Genomic DNA, 26,772 nt, shown 5'->3' on the forward strand with positions numbered 1-26,772 from the left:
CACACACACAAACACACACACACACATGCACACACACGCACACACACACACACACAAACTCCACTCTCTCACAATTCAGTCAACTCACTGATCAAGTGAAGAAATCTTTACAAGTGTGAAGACACAATACACACAGACTTTAATGCCATTTTGGCCTCTGACGTCACAGTAGTATTGATTTATGACCTCACAGATGTCAAAGAATACCACCTTTGTGCTTCCAAAGATTTCTATCAATCTGTTCTAAAACCAATATCAGTTTTCTTTCATCAGGCTGATGCTGTATCTCATTTTAAACAGAAACCTAACCCAATTTCTTAGAGCAAACACTCTGCAGTTTGTCTGTCCCTAAAGGTATTCGTGGAATGTTTTGTGATTATTGCAGCCAGAATATTGCAGGATATTGGCTGTATTATTTAAAATTACAAGGTTGCAGCGTAGGAGGAGGATGGAGGGTTGATACACAACCTAGTCCCCCAAATTCAACCACAAAATGTGTCTTCTTTAAAGTGTCTTCTTTAAATGTCTTCTTCTTAAGTTAAAACAGACAACATTTCCAGGCTTTTGGGGCAGAATAAAACACCCACTTCTATTAATAAGTAGGCAGGTTTCAGGCAACTGAATGTTGGTTTTGAACCCTATCAACTTCTGGAGCTATCCATAGCCGGTCTGGAAAATCTGGAAATTGGGACTACTGGGACAAATCCCAGTCCGACCAAGGCTCTCTTCATCAAGTGAATGCCCACCGTCACTCATGCTTCACCTCGATTTTCAATTCATCTTTGCCTTCTTTGCCTCCTTGGAAAATGGGGGTAGAGTTTGCATAATTCCGCTGTTCGCCATTTCAGCATCCTGGGGAATATCAGTGATAAGCGCAAAGTGCTTTCCTCTTCCTGTTTTGTTTGCGCGATGGCAGATGCAATTCCTTCAAGCCTTCTTCTTCCTGGGACGTTTTGCACCCAGTGGCAGACACAATTGCATAGTGAAAGCAAGGTTTATAGGGAACCCCGGTAAAATCCGATGATGTCGTTATTCAATAGCCATTACATTGTACATCAACATTTACTTAATAATGATAAGTTAAAGCAAAAAACCTTTGCTTTTACTACTTTAACTACTCTATTGCAATTTTGGCCTCCATTATTTTAGTATCTTTTTTATGATGTGATGCACCTATCGCTGCAACAATATCCTTCCAAAACTTTTGCAATAATAAAACCTTTTTCTGATCAGAAGCTGCTATGGTTAAGGTTTGTTTAAGTTTGTTAGGTTAATATAGTTAATTTATTAATATTAGGGAACCTTTATTATCATTGTCAAAAAATAACCTCAGGTAACGATTGTGGGTCATGGTTCCTAATTGCTGGTTTCCTGGCTGTCCATTCCAGACCACACAGAGTTTCTGAGACAGTTCTTGTCTGGCCCCACAGACTCTAGGGGGGTTGAGTATGTGAATGTGTGTGTGTGTGTGTGTGTGTGTGTGTGTCAATAAAGTAGTGAAACTTTCTAAATGAAAATTGGCCTTTGGTTGATTATATTAATTTTCTTTTAGGAAGAATGCATCCGTCTGTAATTTAACATGGAAAGATATAATAAATCACTGTTCCCAGAAATGTACCCTAATATTTCTTTAGATATACTGTACTTCTATTTTGGCAGGATCCACTTTAAAAAATACACATAAAACAAAGACATAATGCTGTACATACAGTATAGGTGCGTTCCTGATGTTTAAGAACAGGGCCAATCAGTGCTCTGGATAAAATTGGCCAATTCTAATGACATTAAATCACTGACTGTTTTGGCCCTAAAATCCTTGAAGCATCCCTAGTGAGGGAAACTCTCATTGAAAGTGGTAAAACAGAGTTTCATTAAGGTTATCTGTCATTAAGCTGATAAGCTGAAAAGAGACAAGGCTAGTTGAAGTGTGAGAATAATACAAATTAACTTTTCACTTTACTGACAAAGATTTAATATACAGCATGATAAACACTGCTGAATAGTCACCGTAACTGTATCAACTAATATTATATTAATGTGTGCATAATGTGTGTTTGTTGACACTATAAGATAACTGGTGGAGAAAAAGTTACCGCTTAATGGTCAGAAACTGAAAACAAATACATCCTCACTGGGTTTTGTGTTAAAATTGGATCTGAAACACGCACACAGGACACAGTGCATATATTCAGACACACACACACGCGCGCGTGCACGTACATACGCACAGTACTTACACTGACACTCACACAGTGAAAATTAGGATAATGATAATCATCTAGCAGCGAAAATAAGAGCTGGATGTCTCCTCACTGGAGTCAGGCTGAGAGAGAGAGAGCTCATCAGAGAGAGAACAGAGTGAGATGTGTCCTCTTTCAGCGCTGATGAAACTCACCGGGACTTGGCAGGGGCCAGTCACAGAGGTGCTCGATGATGAATAGGGGGCAGGCTCACCCCTTTAAAACAACTAATGATGTGTGTGCGTGTGTGTGTGTGTGTGTGTGTGTGTGTGTGTGTGTGTGTGTGTGTGTGTGTGCATGTTTGTATGCCTGTACAAGTGTGTCTTGTCTGTCTTGGCTCCTGACACTCAGAGCAGTTAAGCAGGCAGACCAGTTCATTATCACATGTGTTAATATTTAATTTTGCGATTTGATAAAAAATGATGTTTCATTAATGAGGTGATCCATCCCTGGATATCAAGATTCATCCAAACCAGGGCAGCGCTATGATATTGAAACTTCTTCGTTTCATCTTCTTATTATGCGGCGTGTTGTTTTCTAACCCGCCACATGTATTTTTATCTTATCTCTAAATCCGTATTATCTAGCGTGAGATTTTGTTATCTGCTTTGTGCATGTATGCTGTAAATAGCACAAAAATAATTTCATCCTTGTCCATTAATCTCCCGTTTGGTTAATTATCACAGCTGCTAATTACAAACCTCTCAACTGAAGTAGACCTCTGCCTGTTCCTTCGTCTATTCTTCCTCTCCATTTCCTCTCCTTTTCTTTTCTATGTTGCCATTTGCAACACAGACAGACAGCTGCACAGACAGATTTAAATACAGAGGAAGTTCAGCTATGACGAATTGATTAAAAATGTCCAGGAACCTGCCCAAAACTCCAGAGATCTACAGACCTGGACAGAAAGTGCCATTGGATGAATTTCTAGCTCTGCTATTAGATTACAACCCGCTCTTTTTTCTTTTTTTTTTTTTTTTTAAGTGGATGCCTTGGTCGGTGCTGGCTATGGCTGTCATGCTGCTATTTCTGCCCATGCCAGTCGCTTCAGGATGGCTGCTCTTAGAGGGGTGCTTTGAAGAGCTGTCCAGGTGAGAGCTTGGCAATGGCAGAGCTTTTTCTGCTCTTTCACAACACAGAGTGCCCTTCAGGGACTCAAATTGCCCTGCAGTGTTATGGATAATACTCAAATCCACACTAAGATCACAGACAGACAGACAGACACACACACACAGACGTGCACACAAGAACTCAATTTTTCTATGCATGTCCTCAAGTACTGTATACGCAAAGCATATGTGCACATTCTTTCAGGTACTCACACAAACACGTACACACACTCTCTTCACATATTAAAATAGCAAGTTGGACTACACAAAAAACAATTGCTCTGGCATGAAACTTTCCCTTGGTGCCATTTCAGACAGAGAAAAAAAACAAACTTAAGTGCTTTAGCAGTTTATTTTTCTCCCTAGACTTCGTCTCTTCTCTCAGTCCACCTCTTTTTGTTTCCTCTTCTCATCCTCCTTTAATTTCACCTCCCCTCTTCTAATCAGTGAAAACATAGCCAGACTACAGATGAGACCATATGCGGCTGTGTGTGTGTGTGTGTGTGTGTGTGTGTATGTGGAATTATGTGTGTCTAATTATGTGTGCTGTTCTATTCAAAGACACTGTGGAGAGGCAATGGTGGTGTGGTGAAAAGCGAACTCATGACTTGACAGATCCTTCGGAGTTGCTCCCAAAATGCACGTCAATTCCAAAAGCTGCTGCCTTCCTCTCTCTTCCTGAGCACCTTCAAGGACAGATCCTGTGTGGACTGATGTTAACCTCACAGGGCAATGCAACTGGACTCTGCTTTTTAAATGAGCTCAGTCCTTCTGAAGTTAAGGGAAGTATTTGGTCTCTACAAGACTATTTTCAGGCACAGGTTTTCAGACAAAATACATCCCAGTGCTGCAAAATACTCTCTCTTCTACGGTTAGTGCTACACAAGACATTTAATGCTACCAAGTAAAGCGTGGCCACTTTTCTGAATGATCTTGGGCCTCACATTGTTATGAAGGAAGTATCTGGCAAGGAAGGGAAAGAAAATGCATCACTGGATGTAATTTTTTGGTTCCATAAGCAAATTCTACATGTAGTGTAGTAATATGCTCAGAATGGCCTACTATGAATTTCTGCTACCCTGATGTCCTCAACATCGAGTCAAGAATTCTGTCCAAGGCTTGGGTGCCAAGCCAAGCGCGTCCTGAAAGACAATAACAGGCACATATGCAGTACGCATATACAATAACAAAACAACACATTGATATACAAATACAAAGAAAACCTTTCAAGTGACACACATGCAGGCCTTCACATCCTGTATACACACACACACACACACACACACACACACACACACACACACACACACACACACACTAACACAAGCAGACTGCAACCACAAGTGAACCAAAATTACGTGGGTAATAAATCATTTCCTGCTCACATAATCTCAGAGATGACAAACTACATATAACTCAAAACGTATTTATTCTTGAAAGTGTGTGTGTGTGTGTGTGTGTGTGTGTGTGTGTGTGTGTGTGTGTGTGTGTGTGTGTGTGTGTGTGTGTCTGTGTGTGTGTGCTTGGGTACGCACATTTTGCTCATGACTGTGTGAGATTTTTTTCATTTCCGGTGTGTGTGTATATATTTGCGTGTGGGCTGAAGGGATATGTGCGAACCGTGGCATATAAGCCTTGGGGGTACAATTTCGAATCGTAGCCTTAAGGTGGCCTCCTCACTGATCAAGTTAAAGGAGGCAGTGACTGCGGTGCACCAGGTGAGCCAATGTAAATAGATGATATCATGATCTACTGGCTGCCAGGCACTGATATTGGGTCTAAATGCTGATGGTGAAATTCAGACCACTGACCTAAACATCGACTGTTATTTACTTGTGGGATTCAATGTAAAACACCCCAAGTTTTCTTTAAAAGAACTGAATTTTCCTGGGCTTCTTGACTTCATGCTGCCACCTTCTTGTTCTTGTTCTATTTTTTTCTACTTCTAACTTCAGCAGTCAAAAGTCGCAAGTGGACAATTTGTAGTTCAAGCTGGGCCGGGGCATGAATCTGTTTTGCATGCTGGCGCACAGTTTGCAGGGGCAGATCTGAAGTCAGTTTCATGTCTAAATTAGCGCACTCAGTAGCAACACATTGTAAATGAGTCTTAATGAGTTTCCCAGCCTTTATTTTCTGCACTGTTAGACAGCCCTATGGCAGCACTGAGATGTCAGTCGCTCCTGCTGGGGCTAATATCCTCCAACCACCGTGATGACACTGCCACCAGTCATTCACATACACACAGGTAATTGCATGCTCCAGGCATATATATATATGAATATATATATATATATATATATATATATATATATATTTGTGTGTGTGTGTGTGTGTGCGTGTGTGTGAGACAGCTTGCTGTATTCACTGGTAGATATACTGGAGGATGCAACTTAAAGCAAAGAGAAATAACATAGTTCTCTCTGAGGGTAACTGTTGACAAAGGAAAACACACGAATTATAACAGTCTGAGTATGTGTCAGTGCATGTGAGTTTTTCGGTGAGTGCACATGTTATTTTAAACCCATCTGTGTGTCTTCTTTGGGACACACATTTATGCCATCTTTCAACACGTTAGTGACGATGCATTTTAAAACACCAAATGCTATTATATGCTATCCTAGAGAAAGTGCACACGTGTTTAAGTGGAACATCCCTTTAAGTGTGCATGGTGTGTGTGTCTGTGTGTGTTTGTGCATGCAGCAGTAATCGTCTCATGACTCATCTGAATACTAAATCTTTCTTTGAGAGTTCCATGCAAAACACCTCAAATCCCCATGTATGCAGCTAAACTCCAAAACAAAAATCACGCTCCTTTTTGCATTTTTATCAAACCGCTGGCATCATCTGCCACGAAGACTTAGAGATCTGCTAGCTGAGTATGTGGGGCAGCATACATTAATCATAACGATATTGAGTGGAGTGACAGATACTCATATCAGCATTTACATAAACAAGTGGAACAGGGTGTGAATCCAAATGATGTACCATAAAGTATGGATGATGTCAGACATGAATTGCTCGGGAGCACGAGTGTGTAGGTGACAGGCAATCCAAGGAGCAGGGATCGTAACCCAGAATAAGTTTGATAACAGAACACAGCCATCACATTGTCTTCTGCGGCTCTATCTGACAACTCTAATTGCTTGTGTCTGAGGATGGTACGTCTTCTGATGTTTTTGTGTGTCTTGTGCAAAAGAGTGGGTTTCGCTAACTGTGGATTTAGCATGTCTATATTCAAATAGCAGGAGCTAATCTACGAATAGATTACTATTGTACAATCTTTGAGGGACGGGTGCCAGTCTAATAAGGCTGCTAAGGATATGAAGAATAGAGCATCACAACAACTATATGCACTGTAATCTGGGGGTGTTGCATCACCTCTTAACAGTTAATCTTCTTATTGGGAGAAAGGAGGCAACAAGGATGCTGCTTAGCAAAGAGGAAGCAAATGTGAGTTGTTTGTGTCTGTTTTTTCTCTCTCACTGTCAGTCCACCTGTCCTTGCCTACCATGCACACACTCTTTGTCGCTAAACCCCTCCCGAACTTTTTATTTGGCTTTTTAGCCATACTACTAGCATGGATTTAGGGATAGCAATTTTGATCTGCCCGTCAGTCCAGCCACTTTGGTCTAGACTGAAATATCTCAACCACTATTGGTTGACATTAAGTTAATGGCAACTAGTTTGGCAGTGTTAGTTTAGGTCAGATATTTTTTTTGCCTGGACAGGTTACAGGTTGCAAAGATGATTGCTCCCACAGACCATGGCTATTTTGAGGTTTTCTTTTGGAGGGGAGCTTTAATGGGTCTTGCTCTCCTGATGGCTTTTATTTTTCTGTCCTGATATTGGTTACCAAATCGGTCTACATGCTTTATTTTCACAGAAAAGTCTAAGCTTGTCCTGCAGAAAAAAGAAAAAAAAAAAATCAGAGCGCCACTTCAAAACACAAGAAGAGCGCCCTGGGTAGGATTTAAATAACAGGAGTACCGGTGAGTTTGCAGAAAAACAGTAGGTAATTGCAGCAGTATTTATTCCTGGGGTGATGGTGAAACATTACCTACACACAGTGGGGTCCACTGTGCATGTTCTGGACGGGATTAAAATCACTGACCAGCAGGTGTAATGTTAAATTCGTCCTACCTCCCTTAAAAAACATTAATCCAGTACAAATGGGGCTTGACTGGCAAACCTGGTAAATATTATACCTGCAAAACATCAACATGTTAGCAGTGTCACTGCATCGATCTTAGCATGCTGATGTTAGTATTTAGCTCAATGCAGCATTGTGCCTAAGCATGGCAGTAGACTCTTAGTGTTTTCTTAAACAATGCAGGTGGGAGAGCGGGATGTATTTTTGCTAGGTTACAGCTGTGTTCAAATGTCTGTGCTTGTGATTATGTGCGTGTGTGTACATCTGTGTGTATCTGTGCGTGTATTGCTTATCAATAGTGTTGCAAGAAGCTGCTATCTGTATCTGTTTTTGTAACATTCAGTAGTAAGTCCCTCAAGAGAATGTTCACTATCATGGAATTACAGACTGAGTCTCTCATTGTGCTGTCAGGCCATTCTTCCTGTGAGGGTTGTGTGTGCGCGTCTGTGTGTGTGTGTGTGTGTGTGTGTGTGTGTGTGTGTGTGTGTGTGTGTGTGTGTGTGTGTGTGTGTGTGCGTTTCTTTATAGCTTGAGGGGAAACAGGCAAACTGACGTTCAAGTGCAGCCTGGATAGAATACACATGAAGCATCAATAAGCGCAGAGGCAAAGATGCAGCTTGTAAGGTGTGAATCACTGATAAATCTTAAAATATCAGGAATCAGAAACTAAGCGTATCAATACATAACGCTTCCTCCATCCTTCTCTTTCTCTGAAGTCCTCTGGGTATTTATTTATTTATTTTTACTGTATATAAACACACAACCCACACACTGACATACATTTGCTATGTGCAGCTGTGACTGTACTTTTTAGGCTGAATCTTTAGGGCTGACTTGAATCTTTTTGGCCTTGAATAAATATATTTTGTATGCTCACAGAAAAGCATCACCTTGCCTTTCCCTCCCTCTCTTCCCCATCTCTCCTTCACCTCTTCCTGCCTCTGCCCCTGCACTCATTCTTCACTCCCACCTTCTTCCTCCTCCTCGCTGCATACAGGGCAGGGTAGCAGAACTGTCTCGTCTTTGAGACGTGAGGAGTTTGATCTTCAGAAAGTGGAATCTAGATAGCATGTCTTGCTGTGCTACGGGGATCTGTGTGTGTGTGTGTGTGTGTGTGTGTGTGTGTGTGTGCGCACGTGTTCGTTCACATGTGCGTCTACCTTACATTCCAGATGAAGATAAAAGCCTGAACCCCGGCATTGCTCAATTCTGCTAAGTAAAGCAGCGGGAACAGTTCACAATTTCAGCTGCAGAACCCGGGCTATGCCTTTATAATTCCCACAAAATACAGCTATGAGTCATATGTATGGTGTGTCATGTATCTCATCAACTTGTTACATGGACACACATGGACATCTACCTGTCCCTGCTGTGTCATGTTTAGACCGAAAACAGTAAATGGACCTTATTCAGCAAGCAAGCCTGTAAAACCCATAGACAGATAGATAGATAGATATAGATAGATAGATAGATAGATAGATAGATAGATAGATAGATAGATGCTTGTTTATAGTTGCAAATAATAGTATGTAAATGAATAGTATTTTCCACGTACAAACAACAATACATTTATTTTGTAAAGATTTTAATATCTTTTGTTTTGTCTTGCGGGATAAAAGCTGTTAACAAAATGAATACTCTTGCTTCACTGCTTCACAGTAAAATGCAGTGAAGGGTTTTGTCGCACAAAGAAATAGAGCATCTCACCACAAACAAATTAGTGTGCAACTTTATTTACAGGGAACCAAATGTATTCCTATTTTCAATTGGGTTTCACTGGTTGGTGTGAGCAAATATAGGTTTTGCTGCTCTGGAAAGAACACCTTTCATGTTGTGCTTCTATTGATGAGGAAGAAAGATGAATAAATCAAGTGATACAAGTGTCCTACACACAGCTCTGCACCTTTTTATTCTGTGAATAACATGATAAATCAAAGCCAGTGTTTGGCCTTGATTTTGTCTGTTCAGAAAGTAATTTCTTTTTGCTGCCCATATTATAGAGCTCTCACCCTTCTGCTTTCTGTGAATACACTGCAGGAATGTCAGGGTTTCACTGAAATGTGTGTGTGTTTGTGTGTGTCTGTGCACACTCGTTTGTGCATTTCTTGTATCTGTGCAGTGTGAGTGTGTTCTGGTGTCTCTTTTAGCTTGAGATGTGCTGTAAATAGTATTTCCAGGGGACTATGACCTGACCGTTTGACCACAACTCACCATTTCATCCTGTCAAACACATGACAACGGTTTTCTTAAATCCTTCCCGCCCACACAGTTTGTGTAGGGATTAGATAACGAATGTATTTCCTGCCTCATTGGAAGACATGCATCCAAACAGGTGTCGCTTTGCGACAGACGTCGGTGTATTTCTGGAGGCTCGTGTGTCTGTGTGCGTGTGCGTATGTGTGTGTGTGTGTCTCTTGCACATCTGTATGTGTCTTTGCATTTGTGCGTTTGTGCCTGTGCACATGTTCAGGGAATAGGTGATGTGTGTTTGAAGTGCAGAAGCACCAAGCCAAGTGTTGCATACTGTTGGATGGCTTTGTTGCCAGATGAAACAGAGAGAGAGAGAGAGAGAGAGAGAGAGAGAGAGAGAGGGCTGAGAGACAGACGGAGCTGAACTTAAGTAACCCTCCTACAGTGTCTCACACTTTGAATTTAGCAAGAATTTAACTGAAGAGTTTAACTTTCCTGATTGTCACTGCCTGAACTTCTGCTGAACACTTGAGCTGTGTCAAGGCAGAAGTAACAGAAGCTTTCAGAGTGCTTTCACTCTACGATTTCAGATAAACAACACTGTCAGTATGCCGGGCTAAAAAATTACACTTTTAGAGTAAAGCAGAGTTACACTGTGGTGTCTGAATAATAAGAACAGTATGTAATCTTTCTTTCACAGAGGTTACTTGTTTTTATTTCTGAATATGTCTGAGTGTGTGTGAATGCATAAATGCATGTGTGTTGGATACATTTTTTTTGTCCACATGAAGCCTTAAATACTAGACTTGTTCGTTCCAGTGTGATGGTGCAGTGAATAAAAAGGTCACCATCATCACACAGCAATGTATGCAAAAAAACTCAGTGTTTCATCTGCAGTGTTGGGGAGTAGTGAATGTGCATGTAATTAAACTGGTAGTTTAACCACATCATATGTGCCTAGTCATTCAAGTAGTTAAATTACTTTTTTATGATTTTTGTGTAGTTAAAGGAGCTAATTGTAAATTTACTATTGAGCGCTGCTCAGAGGCGGCATTATAACCTCCTGTCTTGTAAATGCAACAATGGCCGATGCTCTTGTCAAGCGCCAATCACCACCATCTGCTCCTGGCAAAAAAACACATTCAATGGCAGAGAAAACATGCAAATAACTACTGAAAATACGAACAATTTTGTACAAACCGTTCCTTCTCTACAGTAATTGAACCCCTTTCGGCCCAGCCCCACCTCCTTTTTCTTTCATCCTGACCACTGTGAATGCAGCCCAGGCAATGCATATTTGTCAGGCAGCCACCACCACTCACCTGACCTTTGTGTAGTCCATGTGCAAAAGACCAAGGACGGTGGTGTTGCTTAGTGCTCACACAGCGACGACATCATCATGGATAAATATCCTGAATCAAGAATCACCATGGCCATACATAAGCAGTGCAACGCTAACATTTTTTGCAGTGTGAACAAGTAGAAACTTGCAATGAACTGGCGTGTGACTTTTTTGTATTGTATTTTATATATTGTATTTATATTTTTGTATTTTTTACAAAGTAGTTTGAACTTCTTTTTCAAAGTAGCTTTAGTTAACCAAACTAGATTTCTCCTGAGGGTAGCTTTCCTGTAGTTCAACTTTTGCAAATCTATCCTTCAAAGTAGCTTCCCTAACACTTTATGACACCATGCATATTTTTAACTTAGCCTATTCGGCATCTATTAAGACATATCGAAATATATACAGATGCAGGAAGAAAAATATTACAGAATACAGTTTCCAGCTCTAGATGAGTCATGCACTTTCTATAGTTTGAGTTCATGAAAAAGGTTTGGCTGAGGGGGAGATACTCTCATATTCAACTGATTTACTTTCCCCATGACTGCATGCACTTTTATGCACAGTGGGGCTCTTTTAGCACAACCTTGATCCATGATTAGGCACTGACTTCACTCCACTGTATCAGAGCTAAAGGTGTTGCACAAACACATTCTCAATCTAATTTTACCATATATTCTTCTCACCCTTGTGTGGGTCTGTAATGCTGGTTCAACTTAAAAAAAAGAAAAAGAAAAAAAAAAGCCATGTTAACACAGGACTAATACATGAACAATTTTTTTTCACCCTTTTATACTTTAGTTTTTGTACGAATTAAAGAAACACAATGTAATTTGTTAATTAGTCAGCTTTGGAGGTACTGGTAGACAGTTTCTGTTTTCTTTGCGAGCTATTTCCCCCTTTTTTCCTGTCAGTGTACTGAGCTAAGCTAACTGGCTAGCTTTATTAGTGTGTGGAATACTAAATGGGAGGCAAAGGGAAATATGCTTCTTTCAATCTAGTCTCATCCTGATCCAGTGTTACCGTGTGACCTGCAATATCATACACACTTTGAAATGATAGCCAGGAAATGTGGCCTTCTTATTATGACTACCATGTAATATATACTGTATCTGCACTCATTTTAGACAGTGGTACCTATGTTTGAGTTTGTACAGTGATTGATGTTGTTGGCTGTTGGCACACACACACATGCACGCACGCACGCACGCCCGCACACACACACACGCACACGCACACACACACACACGCGCGCACACACACACACACACACAAACACACAGTAAAAGAATCTTTCTACAAAGTAATAGAGTTACTTTATTAGCCCGTCTCTCCTCTGGTTTTTGTAGTTTTCTTCAGTTGGGTGGATGCTAACATGTGGACAGCCGCAGTGGTGAGGATGAGGTGGATGAATAAATCCACTGGTTTATCACTCTCAGCATGCGGTCCTGTTTATGGCAAGTCTGTGAAGGAATTCAAATCAACTCTGCTCTGGCTCTGACTCTGGGTTTCTATTGTTAGACCCAAAGAGATTGGGTACCTTTCTTTTGCTTCCCTCATTCTCCTGATGCACATTTTCCTAGTTTCACCTCTCCTTCTCTCCCGTCCTCACTGCTCATAAAATGCTGTTAAAATATACGGCTTAAAGATATGAAGTAGCTTGAGTGCCCTTGTTTTGGCAGAGACCACAGTCAAATGTATTCCTGTAAAAATGATACTATTTGAAAGATAAGAATATTTGAGAAACCCTCATGATTGCTTTAGAGTCCCAAAATGGCCTTTTTCTTTGTTCAAGTTGCAGTTTTGGTTTGTGTTTTTTTTCCTATTCATGGATCATCTACTGCTTACCATTCCCAAAACCTAAGAAACAGCATGTTTACTTCTGCATTCCCCTTTCTGTTTATGTACCATATCTTGATATCATTGACCCGCCAACAGAAATCAGACACAGTGGTATTATGTAGCAAAGTGCCTATTATTTAATTAAATCCCAATGAGAATTCCCATGCATGAAACATGTTATTTATTAATAGGACAACCTTAAACTTGCATTTAAGTTATTTTTGGCCACTTGGGGGCAGCATTTTTGTGCTGGGAAGGTAGGAGGATTCATCAGAGCTAAATTGGGCTGTAATACCAAAACAATGAATTTAAAGATGCTAAAAAGCTCGAGCAGAGACGAACTGCAGATCTAGGCGACTTAAGTGAGCAGCACCTTTCAAACACACAAACACATGGCACAAGTCAATAGATCCACCATTAATATAAAGGTATTGCTTAAAGCAGCTTAAAGGACTCACAATTTAAAATGGCAGACAGATATAATCCTGTTTATCATATGTTTTCTGTCATCTTGTCTCTCAGTTTCTCTGCTGACCCGGGCACAAGGGGACCGTTAAAATTCTGAACATGATGAGGTAACAAGGTGACTGATGATCAGATGCAGGTAAGGAGCTGTCAAGTCATTCATTACAGAGAAATACAGAGGGGGGGAGAGGGATGGGTGCTGTGGTCAAAAACAAGGGAAGATCAACGAATGCATCCAAGACAATACTGGGCTAGAATATAAACATGTTGCTGCAAAAACCACATTTACATGTCACTAATTTATCATAAACTTGGTGGGTTCTAATATAAAGAGTATAATACCAGAGCATTCCAATATTTTTTTTTTTTTTTGTGTGACAGAAAGTCTGAAATGATATGGTCAGACAACGATGTCATCAGTAAGTGACAAAGATGACTTGGGTCCTAATGGAGACCCATACTGTATGGGCTGCTTCACATTAAGAATTTAGCCCTGAATATCTATTAATCTGCACGATAGACTCCACAAGTCAAATATTTATTAGCTCTGATTAGGAAATTCATATTTTAGATATGACTGTCTCATTCCTCTCAGCTCATAAATATTCACATCATTTCAGATGATAACCTCAGAAGATTTCAGACTAGACAGAGCTTCTCTGTCAAAGATACTGCTGTCCAGACGTGTAACAGATCTTAAAAAGTTCCTTTGAACTTTATTTCATTGGGTGTTGAAGATTTGGTGGATGATTATGTCAGACACTTGTTTGCGTTTGACTCACACTACAATCCTGGTGGGGTTCTGCCTTTTGTTGTTAGATGCTTGATAAATGCTTGAGTATATATTTTTTTCTGCAAATGTGTGTGTGTGTGTGTGTGAGAGAGAGCGTGTGTGTGTGCATGTGTAGTTAAATTTGAGCAGCACAGATGAGAAGGCCTGGGAATTCTCTCAGGGACAGATGAAATCTTCAGGAGCAGCATGAAAAGGGAGCGGAGATAGAGAGGATGGTGTTTGCCAAATTAGCCTGAGATCAGATTGGAGTGACTGAAACTGGTCTGTGTGTGGTCACATTGTGTGTGTGTGTGTGTGTGTGTGTGTATGTGTGTGTGTGTGTGTGTGTGTGTGTGTGTGAATGAACGTGTGATTATGTGTGTGTGCTCATTGGCAGAGTGGTGTCTTTACAAGTTGAAGAGACCTCCTATTGGACTATATGGGTCATGGGAACCTGCTCTCTCAGGGTCTCCATTGGCCATCTCTTCACACACCCCCACTACACACACACACACACACACACACACACACACAAACATCAGAAGTTGTAGTGTGACATGGGTGCTTCTCCCAGTTGCTCTGTCTCCCAGTATCAACACTAGACCCTCTAGAACACATTAGCAGCACTTGTTTTTGCCAACTAGTTTACAGCTATACATGCCTTAACCTGTATTCAGTGGGGGCCACTGGTCCCACACTGTGCTACCTAGGTGTCTGTTTTTAAAAATAAATATATATCTGTGTCCATAGATGGCAAAGTAATTCTTCCACATAGAAAACGCTTGTTCAAATCCTTATATTTTTAAAATGGAATGATTTTGTATTTCAGTGCAGACTGGGAACTCCTTCAAAAAGCCTTTTGCTCAATGTAAACAAATAGTTAAGGCAAAGGCAAAGTGTTTGAAAATGACATCAAAAATGATTATCCTTCTTAAATCAGCCGACAATATGATGCATTACCTCAATTAAGACCATTTTGGGGGGTCGGATGATTTGCAATCCATTAAGCAATATGCAAATGGTCGTGTTTGTTTGGGGAGGTTGGGGAAGGATGGAGACAAAGAGAGGGAGAGAGAGAGAGAGAGAGAGCGAGAAAGAGAGGAGATTGAAGGAGAGGGAAGAAAAGCAGAATTTGGTGTAATTGGCTAGGCTACTGTCCTCCGCTGTGCGCCTAATGAGGTATACACAGACAGACACATACATGCACAAGAAATTTCAGATGTCAACTGCGATGGCTGTCTGGCCCCTTAGTATGCCAAAAGTGCTGGTATGAATAATCAGTAGTGTGACAGGGGGGAGTTTTGGGGAGTTAGGGGGCATGTTTTTCTTCACCTCTGGGTTTGTATATTGAATTGTGAGAAATATTAGGAAATGAAGCTTGACACACAAGTTCAATCAGGAATAATATATCTTTATGCCTCTTTCAATCACAAATCTTTGCTCTCTCCCTCTTTCGCCCCACTTCTTGTCATAAACTGGCTTCAGGTGATTTTTTTGGTAACCAATCACTTTGCCACAATCTCAACCAGCCAATCACGTTGTTCTTTAAAATCTGGTCTCCCCTCGTCTGCTATCAGCTGTCATTTCAGTGGGTAGTGCGTCCATACCATCCACCTCCAGTATTCATATCCAGTGCTCAAGTCCACTCCTCGTCACATCCACATCTCCATAATTCTCTTTTTCCCATAACCACCACTACCACCACTAGTGTCTAGACTCCGGGGGGGTTTCTATACTTCGTATAGCCTCACCCCCTTTTAACATATGATGACATCACAATGGGCTCTAATCGCCAAAGACTCTCACATGTCTGCCTTTTCCTCTCTTGTTTTGCACGTGGCAATAAAAGTTTATTCTTTGACTCAGAATTGAAATGCATTTGTGTGTATGTATGTGTGCGTTGGTACATTAGGTGGATTTGATGGACACATAGAGCATTACTGTTTGAGGTGTACTGTGTAATCCCTCCGTTGATGCTTCAAACAAAGAAGTACAAGCAACAAAGAAAAGACAAGAAAAGAAATAAAAAGAAAAGAAACTGATTTGCAAATAAAAAGGTCCCATTGAGAACATCACCTGGCTGCCCTTTGGACTCCCTCTCTGCCTTTGCACAGAGAGAGTAAGTGTACGACCTGTAATGAGCTAATCCGCGTGCAGCCGAGGTCAGGCCTGCTCAGGGAGACTGTGTTCTCTCAGGCTGAACCATCGCTGCACTGTCGCCTCTCCAACACTTAATGACTTTCTGCTTCGTGGACAACTTGGGCCTGAGAGATTACATATAAAAAAGACTGAGAGAGAGAGAAGGACAGAGAAAGACAAAGAACGAGGTGGGGGGCGAGCAGTGAAGCATGGCAGGTTCTCTCAGGTTGTATAAATTGGTTCAGACTGGTGTTGATCTTTATTACTGATCAGTCGTGGTCCTGTTCTGCCCCGCATGACCTAGCCAACAGTACACTGAACATCTGGGCTTAACTTCATCTTGCCAGTAAATCAATATTTTGCACTGGTGAGTTTTCAAAATCAAGACAGGGGAGGTCTGAGCCTTCAGTGGTAGCGGCTCATAAATGCCTGTTTGCCAAGAATCTCCCAGAACTGCCCCATTGAGCAACGCCAATATACATCACTGTCCACTCTTACGTATTTTAAAAGATCAGGGATCGGCATTTCATTGTGGAACACAAATAAACACCACGCGCAAGTCGGCCCAAACAGCTGACTGTTGTGGAAATAAGGCGGTGACTTCAGGGTGACTTTTGTAGGGACTCAACAAACAAGATACAATGTGTTAATTAGTGAGCTTTAGAGGTGCTGGTAGGCAGATTTTTCATACCCTTTAGACAGAGCCAGGCTATCTGTTTCCCCCTGTTTCCAGTTTTTATGCTAACCTAAGCTAACCATCTCTTGGCTCGAGATTCATATTAAAGGGACAGCCATTAGAGTGGTATTGATCTTCTCATCTAACTCTCAGGAAGGAAGTGATTAAGGATATTTCCTGAAACTGTCAAACTATTGCTACAACTGAAACAACGCTTTTTCAGCAGATAAGTTTAGCGAGGCGTAATTGTCACTTCAGCTAACGCAAAATGCTTTTGTAGTATTGCTGAACAAGGCTATTGCTTTATGGAATACATGTGGGACAAGGTGTGAAATCCTTGAGAAAAACATGTATTAATAGTGTTGAGCCTAAGGGTGTAGAGGTCAGGATGTAAACATGTTGCTTCAGCTATGGGTTCTGTCTGATTAGCATTTAAGTTTAGCACCAACCACTTTCCCCAACCTTTATCTGAGGAGGAACTTCACCAAAATTTAGAAATCTCCCTGTCTTTCAGTTGATATGATCCATAAAGTCTGTAAACCGCGGAAGGCTAGATCCCACCAAAAGTTTGTTGACAGGAGGCAGGTCACAAGTAACAAGTGTCTTATTGTAATGTAGAGATGTTGTGGAAGCACTACACTATGGGACGGATGTGGACGATTCAGGGCAAAGCAGGAGATGTCAAGCCAGCCTTAATGAATCTCTGCCAACAACAGGATGCCAGCTGCTCTCCAAGTTACTGTTGTCAGAATGTTTCCTCTAGAGTTTGCAAAGTACAGCTAGTTTACACTCCCCACCAAAAAATATCAGATTTTCCAGAATTGTCGTCGTGGCTTTGTGTCAAATCAGAGCTCAAAACACTCGCTGATGCAAATGTATCACCCCACCTGAATATGAAACCCTGCTAACCAATGCCACTGTGATTTCAATATCAGATAGTTCAGTCTAATAACAATACCTCTATTATGCAAACAGATGTTCCTTACAAAAATGGACCCAGATTCAGGCAGCACTATAAATGCAATGCTTGTAAAATAAATGAAATAAATGTTCCTCTTTGGCTTGTCGTCCCTTGCTTCCTTTCTCCTCTTGGGCCAATTACGGGCCGAGTGGAATTTGTTCTGTCCCTGTGCATCTCTCTTCCTGTGACCCCTGGGCTCATTCTCATGCTAAACTACTTTTCATTTGCTAACGACGTGGCACAGCTTCAGTCGGCCCGTCTGAATATGTATGGAGGCTGCGAGGAGAGAACAGGTTTTATGGAGATGCGCATCCACCGCTGTCGCTTTTACTCCCATGGTCTGCTCCATTACTGATGACCCTGCACTCAGCGCATACAGTAGGCGACTGTGTGTATTTGAGTTTGTCACTGTTTTTGTGCATATTCCACTGTCTATCTGCATGAGTATCTATGTGTGTGTGCGTGTGTGTGTGCGTATACGGGTGTGTGTGTATGGTAACCCCTCATTTAGTCGTCCCTCATTCGGTCATTACACCCACTAATGCAGAGTATGCATGGCTCTACTCATAATAGCACTTCTCTGATATGCAAAACGAGCTCTCCACTGCACCTGGCATCCAGACACACACTTCTCATCAGCAACAGTCTCCTCTCCCTAATTTGCTTCCTGTTCAAATGTAATAGGAAACCACTCATACAGGAAAATGGTTTGTTTTGTCTGCCTTGATAATAATGTGTTAAGGGGTTTTTGCTGAATGTGGCTGTGTGCATTTGTGTGGAACAAAGGCTTTGTTTGAGCCGCAGACATCGGGAAATTGGAAAATAGGAAACAAGCTACAGATGGGGATAATAGAGATGCTACAGGTGTGTCAAATTTTGCACATACTAACATTGGTATAATTTCCTTTTGTCTGCACCAGTAATGAACAGATCAGTGTTACGCTCATGTAAGCCATGGCTGTACACGAGGATCTTGATGACCAGCCATTGCTTACCATAACTGTATTAACCGGACTTAATCATCTCCAATACATGTGATAATTAATCATCCTGCGACGTTTCTGTTACCCACCATGTTTTCAAGTGTATGTGTGTGCTCGTGTACCTGTGTGTGCCTCTTTGTGAATGTTAACGCGTTTGCGTGGGCAGCAGATGGAACAGAAGGTGTGAAAAGCGGATGTGACCACAGGCTGCAGATAAGACAGTCAAGCCTGTCTATCCACACCTCTCTTTTCTCCTCTCTCCTCTCCTTGACTAAATCTAAACAAGATCAGTTGAGTGTTAAAGTCTTAGCAATGGCCAAGTCCTCATTTCTCCCCCTAATTGATTACTAATGCCTGGCAATAAGAATTCTGCGCTGTTAAGTTGCACCATAGGAAGGTGGAGCAAGGTGAATTTATAACAGAGGACAGTTCAAATCAAATTAAATTTGAGAGAGAAAAGCCTAAATGACTCAAAATAACTCAAAGGGCAGTGTTATTTTAAAATTCAAATCCCTTCAAGGTTTTTTAAGGTTTAACACCAGGTCTGGGTATAAGCCTGGGTATAAGTTTAGCTTGTCCTCATGAACTGAGGATAAGTAAGTTTAGAATTTTGGTCCATAAAGCTACAAGCTGTCTACTTTTTCAATGAGTCTGTAACGCGGTACATGTTCATGGTACCTCTGCTGTATGTGTGTCAGATTGCAAAGGAGGAACAAACCCTGCTTACCTATCTAAAAAAAGGTTGGGAAGGGACACATCACCATGACAACACAGGGAGGAGTAGGACGTACGCCATTAAAAAGATGGAAGCAATGTTGTGTATCCTGGTGTCTCATCCCCATGCAGATGCAAAATAAAAATACAGCTGTGTGTACGGATGAAATAAAGCGTGCTCACATAAATGCACATACAAATGCACACACCAACCACGCGACACATGCACATACACTTATTCTTCCTCCGATACACACCCACCCACAGCACACACATTTCTGCTAATCCATTTATTCAGTCCTTGCCTAATTTGCCACAGCAATGACAAACTGAAGTAATTTCTTCCACATCTTTTTATTCCAGTTCAATGAACTCTTAAACAATTCAGCTGGAACTTTGATTACTTGCTGCTCATTTGCATACTCTTAGTTCAAGCCAGTATGTCCTCTGTCAGTAGAGTTGAGGTGACCTTACAAGAAATATGAACGTCACAGGCACAAGTTGTGCATTTATCACATTTATCCCCTAAACATAACTCCTCATGTCTTTATGAGGAGCGTTTGCAGACATGCCAAAATTATCAGCTGTGTTGTAACCATTAAAACAATTTAATATTTTGACAGAAGTTTATCTGCATATTCGGGGGAATATGTTGAAAAGAACAGTGTAATGCTGTGTAGCAGCTTTGGCAACTGTTGTCAGTATGAGACAAACATGTCAGCAAGAGTATTCAGGGTGAGATTTAATGCAGAGATAATAGTGACATCTAGTGGTTACTCAGGAGAAATGTGAGGCTCATGTTGAGTATGTGGATGGCAACCTGTGCTGATGACCAAACAAAAGCACTGCTTATTTCTCACCATAACAATTTTCTTTCAGAAGGGTTCATAGGAGTTTCTCTTTGCTTTGTAGTGTTTCAGCTTTGATTCCTCTTTTTCTTTTTCTTTTTTTTTACTGGCAAGCTTTGGTTTTGTGTCTCTAAATCTCTGTCTTTTGTGTCTTTTATCACTGCATGTTTCCACATGTACAGACACACAAACACACACACACACACACACACACACACACACACACACACACACACACACACACACACACACACACACACACACACACACACACACTGTGTCTCTAGCTATGGGAAAGCTGATTTTCCTCTGTGACATCAAATTTATTTAATCAATCCAGCACAACCCCAGCTGTCCAACATGAAGTGTTTCCCAATTATCTTAATGTGATTTGCTCCCTGTTGCTGGCTGCTACACTACTGATTACGATGTAATAAGATGCTGAGTGTACACACACACACACACACACACACACACACACACACACACACACATATAAACATTTTTCTGTCTTGTGTGCTCTCCTGTCATCGAATATCCAGTGTGAGTAATGACAGGACAAGCTGTGACAAAGGGGGGGTGGGGGGACATAAACCCCAGGAGAGAAGGGATGGTGGGATGGAGGGACAGGATGGATGGAGGGATAAAAAGGCAGACAGACACAGAGCCTGCAGGCCCCAGCGGAGCATACAGCAGTGGTTCCACTGTCATCAAAACCACAGTGTGTCCTGCAGAACGGCAGGGCAGACATCATCCTAACTACGTGGTGACAGGGCAGACGAGACGGTAAATACACATTAGGAGGCACGTCACAATCCCTACGGGGAACAGACAGACAGAGGGAATGGAAGAAGACAGAGAGAGATGACAGATCGGTATATCAGTGCCTCGGACTCTGAGGTCTTAGGAATCCCAACAGACAACACTGACTAGCAGTCCCTCCCTACAGTTTAATCCTAAAAGGTAGTATACAGGAGAGGTAAGAGTTTTGGCACCTAAGTGACTTTGTGATGACAGTGTGAACTCAGGCCAGATAAAAAGATAGCATCCGGGAAACGCTGGGTCCGAGGTGCAGAGAGGTGAACATACAGCACATGAGCCTTCTGCATAGAGGATCACACAGCTGACAACGTGAGCAGTGCAGTGGGTCTGCTGTCAGCAGAGTGGCTCCATGACAAATGAGGGGAAAGGAGGGTTAAAAGAGGCAAAAAGTTGTGGTTCTCTTGGGTATTCTTTGAAGACCAGAGCCCAGGAGATGATCTGACCCCTGGAGCTGCAACCGTCCCTCCCACCCCCGTCCTCTATAGTAACCTGGGCACAGGAGAGAGGGGGAAGCAGAGAGGATGGAAATTTGTCACTGCTCTGTTTATGGAGCCTTGAGGCTGCAGAGAGGAATAACATCTCCAAAGCTAAGAGCCTTAGAGTAACAACAGAACAGTGGGGAAACAGTAAAAAGGGAAATATAAAGGATGAAAAAGTTCATTCATTTGTATAATCTGCTCTACTGTAGATGGTTATTATGTAGATTTGGAATAACACAAAATTAGTACACTATTATTTTGATCACAGACAATACGTTTGTATGTCTAGGCTTAATTTCAATGTTCAGTTAAACTTGTTTGTGTGTGTTTTGTCCACAGGCTGCTGACATGCTGCAACATTATGAGATATGACTTCACCTTCTGGGTCCATTGAAATCCTTGAGACACACTCCTTCTCTCTGTTTATTTTTGTTTCTCTCTGCCGTCAGAGCCCCTGCCTGTAATCCCTCTCTGATTTTGTCAAAGACCTCATTAGAAAAACCTCTTCTCTTTCTTCTTGACTTTAATTATTTGTCTAATTAATTTCAGGCCCCCTTTTCATTTGAAAATTTGCGGTTAAATGCGAGTGCAACTCTGGTTCAGCAACAGCTGTTTTTGCTTATTTATATCAACCACTTGAACTTGAAGCCGTGCTGTTTGGAGCATTTTAAGGATAATTGCCTCCTCGCCCAAGTATCACGTACTGAATTGCCAGAAATGAGTTCTGTAACAGCCACATTACAGAATGGCCCTAAATATTCACATTTCTACTATATCTAAGACCAGATGATGCTGTGTCCTTATGCCACATCTATCGGCATCAACTTTCAGCCAAAGAAAACACTGATTCATCTCTCCACAAGTGTCAGAGATCTTGATTTGGAGTCTGGCTGCCTGCATGAGGACTATCTGATCTTAAGCCGTGCTGCCATTATAAAGTTAGAACGCTGACATTATAATGATGTCCCTGTCCCTGTTTTCAATTTCACACTCAATGGCTTCCATGTGGTAGGGCTTAATTGGAGCATCATCAGGGGAGTGTTTAAATCTGTATGTCTGTGTGTGCATATATAGGTATGGGTGTGTGTGTATGTGTGTGTGTGTGTGTGTGTGTGTGCTATATAGAGTCCCACTGTTTTACTGCTAGAGAGGCTTTTCTAAGACGCTTTTTTATGACTAGCACAAAAGCAGCTCTTTTACCGTGCTTTTACCCCAAGTGTGCACACTTAGCAAGCTCTTAAAAAACAACATCAATGAGTTTTTTTTTAATATATATATATCAAAAACAGAAAAAACTCTATAATATAGTAAACATCTGGAAGTAAAAACAATACAGCAGCATGACTTTAACTGTGGTTTCTGCACAACTGTGATTTCTGGGTTATTAAAAATTAATGGATGGACTTATAAAACTTATCAAAACAATAATATAATATATAAAATAATATGTAAAGAAAAAGAGTATTTACACTTTAAATCTATTTGTGTGATGGATGCACCATTAATACCTTAATACTTTAGATAATCCTGGAACAAACATATAAAGGAAGTGAACCCTCTTCTAGATAGGCAGAGAACAGAGGGAGAGATAGTCACACAGCTTTTCTTCCACCTCAGGATGAGAAAGGTTGAATTTGGACAATGTCTCTAATAACCTGCTGAATTTCATAAAATCAGTAATCCATCTTATTGCATCATTGCATCAACTTTTGTTAAAGGTGATCAATGCTACTAATCAAAGCAGTATGACTTGATGATGTATGGAGACAAACTTTTCAGAAAAATGACTATAATATGTGGGCTTTGGCTTTGCAGTACCCTTTTGATATAAGTTCTATTTTACAGTGTTCCAGGTGTGCACTCTGAGTTTGACTGTTTGACCTGCCAGGCTCAGCCCAGCTCACAGACATCAAACGCATCAACCTGAAGCTCCATCGCTAACCACACTTCAAAGGTCTGCAGTTCTTTCTGGCTCCATCCGTCCTTTCATTCCTTCCAGTCACTCCCTGGGCCCAGAGGGATTCAGTCAGCTCTTAGGGATAGGCAGTCAACAGACCATTTCCTTTTAAAGGTAATAATAAAATTCACTGGCCTAAAGAGGAGAGTGAGTCCATGAAAATTGGTTTACAACATTGACTTTCATTGACAAGAGTCTATGGTAGGCTATTGCTGCAGCTAAAGGCAGCAGGGGTGCAGCTAAGACATTTTGTTAGCAGTCAGCTCGAACACAGTGGAGATCTATAATCCTCAGTGTGTCCAGCTCTGGGGCCCCTGAATCATTCACTCGCTCTTCCCCACCAGCACAACTGAAAGTTACTAATCAACCATCACTGCATTTTTCTTTGCACTATTAAACATCCAGATTTGTCATATAGAACAGCTTCACCTTATGGCTGTGCTATTAGCTTTTAACAAGGAGATGATGTTACAAACTTGATAATTGTGTTCTCATAACCCATATTTTACCTTTATGGCTCAATTTTAAGAATGCAGAACAGATGTAATGTACAGACATTGACCATATGGATAGCCAGGTGGCGCAAAGTTTATACTGTAGCAAAGCCAAAGAGCAAACAGCTGTTTTTGATGTCCTCAAAGCTCTGACAAATAGAGGACTGAACCAGTGCAATGCACCCGGATATACTGTGCTACAGCTGCAAAGGTGGAGCATAAAAAAGTCATACAGCAAATACACAAGTTAGTAGAGCATTGTAGCTTCACATTGCAGTTGTGTAAGAGCTAATCTGCTTCTCTGTGTCTACATCCCTCCACACTGGCGAATAAATCATTGAAATGCATGTTGCAGGTCCAAACTTGCAGAAATTCATTCAACTTCCTTGTTTAAAATTCTAGTCCAAATTGCAAAACCTCTGAAGATTTGAAAAGTTGTCAAAAGATGAGAAGATCAATACCACTCTCACATCTGTCCTTTAAATATGAATAGCATGAGCACATAGCAGCAGATTAGATTATCTCCGCATAAAAACTGGAATCAAAGGGGAACCAGCTTGCCTGGCTCTGTCCGAAAGTCACAAAACCTGTCTACCAATACTAATTAAGTTATGTTTCATTTGAGTGCTATGTCCAAAAAATGAAAAACAGGATGTCACAGCACCTGGCCGAAAAATGGTCCGGCACTCCTTCGAGGTGTTTTTTTTGTATGGATTAAAACAAATGGGATGTAGTTTAAGTGTTCATATGTGAGGTTGAGAGGTACTCTTTCTAGCCTTTATGCTAAGCTATACTAACCATTTCTTTGCTATACAGATGTCAGAATGGTATCAAACATCTCTAACGCTTGCCTTGAACTTCTCCTGTAAGTGTAAACTGTATTTATACTTATATGTTGGAACAAACTCATTCTGCACCATGTTTATTCAGTATGTGAGATTGTTGCAGCGCATGGAAAACATTACGTTTTACTAAGTGTGGAAAATTTGGTGAGATAAGTTTAGACAAGATGGCTTTTAGGGCATTAAACCTGTCCGTGTATAAAAGGGTAAGAGTCTAACATTTAATACATTCACTGTATTTTGGATGGTTGAATTGGCAGCGTGTTCTTCACTTCCTCAGACCTGTACAAGAGCTGACAGTAATGGATATGCTATGAAAACAATCTGCTCCATGACTTGGATTCTATCTCACTAAAACATGTAATGTACACACATTTGCAGTACGGTAAAGAGGTCTGATGAAAGGAGGATGTGTCACATATGATGAGCTGGTACATTAACCATAGCTACCAGCTATATCCATTAGAAGGGTCCTACAAATATGGCTTAAAGAGAGGGCGAGAGAGGCGAACGGAGGGTTTGAGTACTTGAGAGAAAACTTGTAAACAGCAGGAGAGTGTGCATTTACAGACTTGCCCTGTTCCTCCATTCAGCTCAATGTGTCAGTAGAACAGGTGTGGTGTATCAAGCTGCATTATGACTTAACATGAACACTATAATCATTTCCAGAGCTAGTCCCGGAAAAATACGACCATCTTTCTGTGCATGTAAGATGTGTCTGAGAACATGCATCGGTGCGTCTGTGTGTTTGTGTGTTTGTGTGTGTGTGTGTGTGTGCGTGCACGCACATTAAAACAGGAAGCTAATCAAATGAAATACATTCCATATTAATGTGATTTATTACTGCTGTGTAACCAAAATCTGAACTTGCAAACCGTCAGCAGAGGGAATGAATCTATTTCAATCCTAACTAGCGACACATGCCACAGGCCCCAGGATGTATTGTTTTCCTCTTTGCTGACAGCCTGTGTTCTTCTGTTCTGCCCTAAGGGATTGTGGGATTGAAGAAGTGTGCTCTAGTTTTCCTGTGAATGATAAACGTGAACACATAGTCCCTTGTTAGTATAAAATGTGTAAGAGTAAGTAAGGATTTAACAAGACACAACTAGCATTAGGCTACACAATCTTAGTGTAATATTGAGCCTGTCAATTGGCCACATGATACAATCCAGTTTAAAAACAAAAATGTTGAATGTAATGTAAGAATCAACGTTTGACATGTACATAGGAAAAAAAACATTAAAACATGTATAAAAAAGAAAATACGAGATACAACACCAGATAAGACTCTGGGAAACTATACTAGTGAAAGGTACGACTGAAAGGAGGAGGAAAACATGTCAAACCAATTTCCACTGTTCCTCTGTCAGACTGAGAAAACGATGTGAAGCTGGGAGAACACGCTCTGAGTGTGTCTACCCGTCAGTCAGAACATTGCCACTAATTGGATGCTGCCTTGTTGTAACCTTGGAAACAAGGGGTCACACTAAATTCACAAACCACAGCAATGAAGGTCATCTCACAATCGCAGTCAGAGCACGAAGTGTGAAAAAACATGCTTTTCATAAAAATATGTTTTCCTTTTAGAGCATGTCAGTCATAATGAGGATGGGTCCAAATTTTGGTGATGCCAAAACTGAGCTGCTGATTACTGTGGCAACACAAATTTGTTATCCCATTGCCTTTGCTATTTTACCAAGGTTGGACAAGGTCATATCTTAGGTAGTCACAATTTCTCAAAGTCAGA

This window comes from Seriola aureovittata, chromosome 10 (genome assembly GCF_021018895.1).
Source record: "Seriola aureovittata isolate HTS-2021-v1 ecotype China chromosome 10, ASM2101889v1, whole genome shotgun sequence".
NCBI classification, from domain to species: domain Eukaryota; kingdom Metazoa; phylum Chordata; class Actinopteri; order Carangiformes; family Carangidae; genus Seriola; species Seriola aureovittata.